The sequence below is a fragment of the Hipposideros armiger genome, unplaced genomic scaffold, assembly GCF_001890085.2.
Source record: "Hipposideros armiger isolate ML-2016 unplaced genomic scaffold, ASM189008v1 scaffold_131, whole genome shotgun sequence".
Taxonomy (NCBI): Eukaryota; Metazoa; Chordata; class Mammalia; order Chiroptera; family Hipposideridae; genus Hipposideros; species Hipposideros armiger.
The window spans coordinates 1,902,178-1,908,824 of record NW_017731481.1 but is presented as its reverse complement, the minus strand read 5'-3'; the positions used below and the strand labels follow the sequence as shown (position 1 = coordinate 1,908,824).

At 41.0% G+C, this 6,647-nt stretch overlaps 2 pseudogenes; one reads left to right on the top strand and one right to left on the bottom strand.

The window, feature by feature from the left end:
* Positions 1 to 294: 294 nt before the first annotated feature.
* On the bottom strand, positions 295 to 1,706 carry LOC109386264 (60S acidic ribosomal protein P1 pseudogene; annotated as a pseudogene).
* Positions 1,707 to 2,822: 1,116 nt separating this feature from the next.
* On the top strand, positions 2,823 to 3,131 carry LOC109386269 (ATP synthase subunit g, mitochondrial pseudogene; annotated as a pseudogene).
* Positions 3,132 to 6,647: the final 3,516 nt, after the last annotated feature.

Genomic DNA, 6,647 nt, shown 5'->3' with positions numbered 1-6,647 from the left:
TTTGTGATTCCAGTGACTGGGCTCAAACCCTCTTCCCTTATAGTGAAAGGCCCAGTGCACTTTCACCTTTCACATCTATCCAGGAATTTGATGTAGGAGGTGGGTGGTATGTTTTTTAGTTCCCTCTGATTCTAAGCTCCTACTTTTACTAAATCTTTAACCGCCCTTTCTAAATAGGTCCTCTTCTCCACCACAACTGGCTCTTTTGTCACCACACTCTATTATAGTCCTTCAGAGCACTTATCACTAGTTTTTTTGAGTTCAGCTTTTTATTGAACATGTTACAAAAGAGGTTTAGTCAAAAAGACCAAGGCCCATGTCATCATCGGACCCCTCACATTCTTCTTTCTTTGCTTCTACTCTCTTCTCCTCTGCTGGGGGGCTGTGGTGCTAGAAGGAGCAGGATGTCCCGCTGGGCAGGGCCACCAGCCCCTAGGTTGTAGGTGAGACCCCCAGTGTTGAGGTTAACCGGGGGCCATTGCAAACAAGCCTGGCCAGAAAGATTTAGCATTGACACTGGCTGCTGTAACGAGGACATTGATCTTCTGTGACTGTCACCTCATTGTTGTGCAGGATGAGGGCCAGAGGACGCGAGTTTTGAGATGGAGGCTTTGGTGAAGAAGAGTCCTGAGCTGGTGGCTGCCAGGCCTGGCGCTAGTAGCTGGCCTCATCCCAGTGCAGCCATTACTTCTTTGGAAGGACCCAGTGTTGCCAGAGAATGAAAGGGTTCTTGTATCGTCATAAGAAGGCATTCAAGGACGTACAAAGCCACACAAACAAAGCCAAGCAAGCCGAGCATTTATTAAAGTAAAGAAAAAGAATACACTCCCAAAATAATGGGTGTGGACAGGCCAGGAAAAAGGGCAACTGCACCAAAGAACAAAGAAGCTTAGGATTATATTTGAATGAGGGCACGAAATATTCAGGGGTGGCCTTACAAGAGCTTCCAGGGATGTTGATGACCACTTCTTCCCTTTGGGAGGTACGATTCCCTTGTAAGAACTGTCACGGTGACATAGGGTGGAGGTTTTTCCCTGCCTGCAATGCTAATAGTACTATAATCTTACAATTAGCTGTAGCTGCACCTATTTTTTTTCTTGTTTTTTAATTTATTTTTTATTAGTTTCAGGTGTACAAAGCAACGTAATAGACATTTAAACCCCTCATAAAGTGATAACCCACCCCCCCAAGCTACTACCCCTCTGACATCTTATATAGCTGTTATAATACCATCGACTATCTTCCCTATGTTGTACTCCACATCCCGTGAGTATATATACCTATACATTTAGCTATAGCTGACATTCAATATTATTCTACTTCAGCTGCAGGTGTATAGCGCATTGGTCAGGCATCTACACAGTCTATGAAAATGGTGAAGGCATTAAGAAATACAAATTGGTAGTTAATACAGTATGGCGAATATAATCAACAGTGTTGCAACTTTTCTTAAGAATGATCTTATCTCCTCTTTTCTTTGTTTTCCTCACTTCCTCCTTTCCTTCCTCCTCCTTTTCTCCCCACAGCCCTGTTCTTTCTGCCTACGGTAACACCAGCACCTTCATGGCAGCTGTGGACCCTCAATTAATTTTAATACAATATAGTTTATTATTTATTGGCTACCTCCACCACTACTGTCAGCTTCCTGCCTGTCTATTCTGTGTCTCACTGTCCATTTATCACCTACCTGTGTGCAGGCCACACATAATAACAATAGCAAACATTTATGGCCATACATTGGTGCTCCATAATGATTTCTGTATTGGAGGAATCTGATCAGTTTACAGGTTACTTTGCAATCCTGGACTTGTGGATCTGTCTGGTTCTTTGCCCAGAAACAGAAGTCAAGCCCTTTTCTTCGAATTCATCCAAATGATTATTCACAGAAGGACTTGGTATTTCACAGGATTCACCAAAGATTTAGAGAGATGGAAGGATTCATATCACAGTGCAATTTAAAATTAAACATCAGACAACTTCTCTTCAGAAGTACCCATTGCTACCACCTGGGCCCTAGTCCCCACCCAACCCTCCCCTCAGCCTTGCTGCTCTTGAACAAAGAACTAGATGCCTCCCAGTTTCTCTTGTGGAACAGTCAGCTCTCCTCAGCCACAACCTCACAACCTCAGGTCCCAACAGGAGCTTGCAGCCAAGGACTCTAAGATGGTCAGCACAGCGGTCTCACTTCGATTCTGATTCCGAAAGCCTTAGGCTGAGGTTCAAAGCCTGTCCTTTTTTCCAGATGATGGCCCCACACACTGGCTCAGAAGCTGCTGCTTCTCAGGCTGACACAATCTCCTCCAGACCCTGTATGACCCCTTTTGGGCCTCCTCTTCGTGTAAGCAAGCTCTGCACTAAACGGGCCATCTACGCTATCTGATTTCTTTCTCTGTCCCTGCCCAGCCACCACCCTCTGTAAGAAGCAGGGTTTGATATAAAATGATGCCTCCCCTTAGAAGGTAGGAAAACTGACAGAACATTTTTTTTAGTCCTAAATAACACTGGTTTTCCTCTCTGCTACTGCTATTACTAGTACTAACTGCCAATCTGAATCAGTTCCTACTGGTCAAGTGGGTAAGTCTGCAAAGCGGGCAAAAAATGGCAGAACAGCATGCGCCAGGGGGTAGGGCAGGGGCGGGGAGCTTCTTGGGGAAAAAGAAAAAAATCTATAGCTTCCTACTCATTTTATTACCAGAGGATATCAGATCATTTAAATACATAGGTAATGTTTCTACTTTATTTTGGTCATTTAAAAAAAAAACAAAAAAACATGTTTAGATTCAGCCTGCCGTTCAAGGCCATGGACTTTCCATCCTAGAACCATGGCCCAGTTTGTCTGTAACCTCGCAGAGACGTCCCCAGCGCTGGTAAATGCTCCTGTGACTTACTCGAAGCCTCGCGTGGCTGTATTTTGGCACTATGCCAAGGTTGAGCTAGTTTCTCCAACCCTTGCTAAGATCCCTACAGCTATTCAGAGCTTGGGGAAAAAAATAGTCAATAGTACTCAAACTGGTAGCTTCAAACAGCTCGTAGTTAAGGAAGCTCAGCTAAATGGTTTGGTGGCCACTGAGGTGTGGTTTTATGTTGGCGAGATCATAGGCAAGCGTGGCATCATTGGCTACAATGTTTGAAGACTAATCATTTACACTGGTTTCTTTGGGGTTTATTATTTGAATGTTCTTGGACCACGTGTGATCAGAATGGTATATGAATAAAATGTGTCAAAATCAATATTTTCTATATCAAACTCTGCATGGAAGGTCACATTTTCTCTTGACATTAAGTTGGATTGTCTTTTGCTTTAATAATGTTAATACATAATAGCTCTAAATGTATGTCTTTGCTTAGCCTGAAATTGGAAAGGATATATGTGAATGTACCAACCTGCTACATATATTTATGAGGATAACATTTTAATTTGAAGGTTGGAAATAATGTATTTTACTTCCAGAAAAGTTGGGGAAAGGCCTTAAGACAACTAGAACTTGCTACAGTAGGAGAAGTAATAATACCATGTATGAAAGAGAAATCATATCAGTAGTATAAAGGATAAAATTTTGATGGTTTCTCTTTGCTAAAATCAGAGAAAGTCCTTTTTGACAACATCTGTGTCTGTAAATGTTGGGATACTTGCTGGTATTCTGTGTATCTTTATAATATCTTTAATGCCAGAGTGAATCAGAGCCGTGACTAAATGTTTAACTTAGATATGTGTATTATTAATCTATCTGGTTTTATGATTTTTAGAACCTATCCTTGCAAAAATAAAACCCTCTATGGATATTTAAACAAGGTTATAACTCAATATTATCCATTGGTCTAAAAAGCATATTATGTCCTGCAATATATATAATAGAAGTGATTGGTTATAAAAAAAATCATGTTTATAGAGGTATAATTTACATATAATAAAATTTACCAATTTAAAATGTACAATTGAATGAGTTATTTTACAGTCACACAGATCCTAGTGACTATCATTAGAATCACCCTATAGAACATTTCTATCACCACAAAAGGTCCCTCAGGCCCCCTTGCCATCAACCCCTTTCCCCACCTCCTGGCCCCCAGCCTCTGGCAACCACTGATCCACAGGCACTTTAGTTTTGTAGCTTGGCCCATTTTTAATCAAACATCTTAGCCACAATTTCTAGAGAACTGTTAAGGTGTTTCCAGACCCTGAGCTAAGTTGGATTTCTCATGCTGAGGAGTCAGACCAGAGATGACCAAACAATTGATCGGGCTGTCGTCAGCAGCCCCAGGATAATGTGGGGCTGAGCTAGTCAGGGCGGGAAGGAAAGCTAAATCATGAGCCTTCAGAGCCCTTGCCAAGAATGAGGAGCAGAAAGAAAAGAGAAAAGCCAGTGCCGTTGAGAGGGAAGAGGGGTGGAAAAGGCCACACAGCCAGAGGAGATGGGAACGTGACTTAAGGCCCTGAGCTGTGTTGCAATTCAACTGTCAGGCCCAAATTCACACCAAGCACAGGCTGCTCTCAGCACTTCCTTCCTCTTGCCAGGGCTGTGCTCCCCAGCTACCTGCCAGTCCCAACTTCCCCTTCCTGCAGGAGACTACAGGCAACTCTCAAAGTGGGTCTTGGTCTTGGGGCCACCCCCTATCTGCCTCAGGAGCTGGGGGCTCTACCTGGGAGCATTATACCAGCTCCTTTCTCTCCTAGGCCTCTGTCTCCAAGTTCATGCCCCAGTCTATAAGTGGGACCCCTTGCAGAGGCATTTGAATTTTAATTGAAAAAAGGAAAAGAAGTAAATGAACATGCATCAAACATCTTCTACCAGAGGGGAGAAAAACCTCAAACAGTTAAGAAAGACAAAATGAAAAGTAAAAATGTCTCTCTCTGTCTTGATTCCTAGTCTGTCTCCCAAGAGCCAGTATTGTCAAACATTTCCTGTATGTCCGTTGTAGGGCATAAGAGGGGATATTGTCTTAAACAACATAATATACGCATGGCTCTGCACCTTCTCTTTATCACTGAATAATCCATGGAGCTCTTTCAATGCCAGCATATATATTAATTTTGATATAATTTCAAACCTCCAGAAAACCTGCAAAAATAATGCAAGAAACTCCTGTATACCCATGATGCAGCTTCACCAATTGTTTACATTGCAACCCTTTGCCTTATCATTTTCTCTGTATCTATCTATGTTTTTTTCTGAACCATTTCAGAGTACGTTAGCAACATTATAACCCTTACCCCTAATTACCTCAGTGTACATTTGCTAAGAATAGAACTTACTTTCACATAACCATAGTTCAATCATTAAAATCAGGGAATTTAACAGTGATACAAAACTATTACCTGATTCACAGTCCATACTTACATTCCATCAGTTATCCCAGTAATATCCTTTTTAGCTATTTTTCCCCAGTCCAGGATCCAATCCAGGATTATGTATTACACTTAATTGTCCTATCTCTTTAGTCTCCTTTAATCTGGAAAAATTCCTCAGCCTTTGTCTTATAGACCTTAACATTTTTAAGGCAACACGCTAGTTTTTTTGTAGCATGTACCTCAGTATGGTTTGGTCTGATGGGATGTTGTATCCTCCTCAGTGCACCATCTCAGGAGGCACATGATGGCATTTTCTCTTTACCCGTTACTGGTGCCTTTAACTGTGATCACTTGGTCAAGGTGATGTCTGCCAGATTTCTCCACTTGTGAAATTACTCTTTTCCCCTTTGTAATGAAGGTGATTTGTGTAAAGATCTGGTGCCTCATCAAACTTTTACCCATTTGTTTCCACATCCATTTGATGATGTTCCAACTCTATCATTTATTATAATTGATATTCTACCGTAAAGAAGTTGGGCTTTTTTAGCTGGTATTCTCCTGTGAAGAAGAGCATTCCCTTGTCTGTCATTTACTTATATGTTTGTTTGTTATATTAATATGTACTCTTAGATTCTTATTTTATTCAATGAGTTATAATCCAATGCTATTGTTTTTATTTATTTTAATGCTCAAATTGTCCCAGGTGGTCAGTTGTCCTTTTGATATGTCCCCAGGATTCTTTGAGCACTTCCTTGCATTCTTGTGCAACAGGGTGTCCCAGGATCATCTTACACTTCCTGTCTGACAGTCCTGGAATTAGCCTTTTCTCCAAGGAGTCCTGGTTCCTTTTAGTGGAGAATGGTATTTGGTAACCAAGATAGGGTGCTAGCAGCATGTACATTTTTACGTAACGTATTTCTCAGCTGAATATTATTCTATTGTACGCATGCAACATGATTTATATAACCACCTGTTAATGGACGTTTGCACTGTTATCGGTTTTTTGCTATTACAAAAGTGTGCTGCAGTGAATATTCTTGCACATACTCATATACCTCGGCTTACATTTGGGACTGTATCTATAGAGCAAATTTCTAGCCGTGAAATGCTGGATTAGGTTTATGCATTTTAAAATGTCGTAGATGTTTCCAATTATCCCTTGAAAAGATTAGAAAATTATACTGATTCACATGTACTTCCATCAGGGATGTATGGGAGTGTCTTTTAAGCCAAATCTTGCTAACTCTAAATACTGTCAAAACTTTTTAATTTTGTAAATTTGATTATGGTTTTGAATGCATTTCTTGTGTTATGAGTGATGTTGAATACCTGTCTTTGATTTATTGGCCTTTTGTAT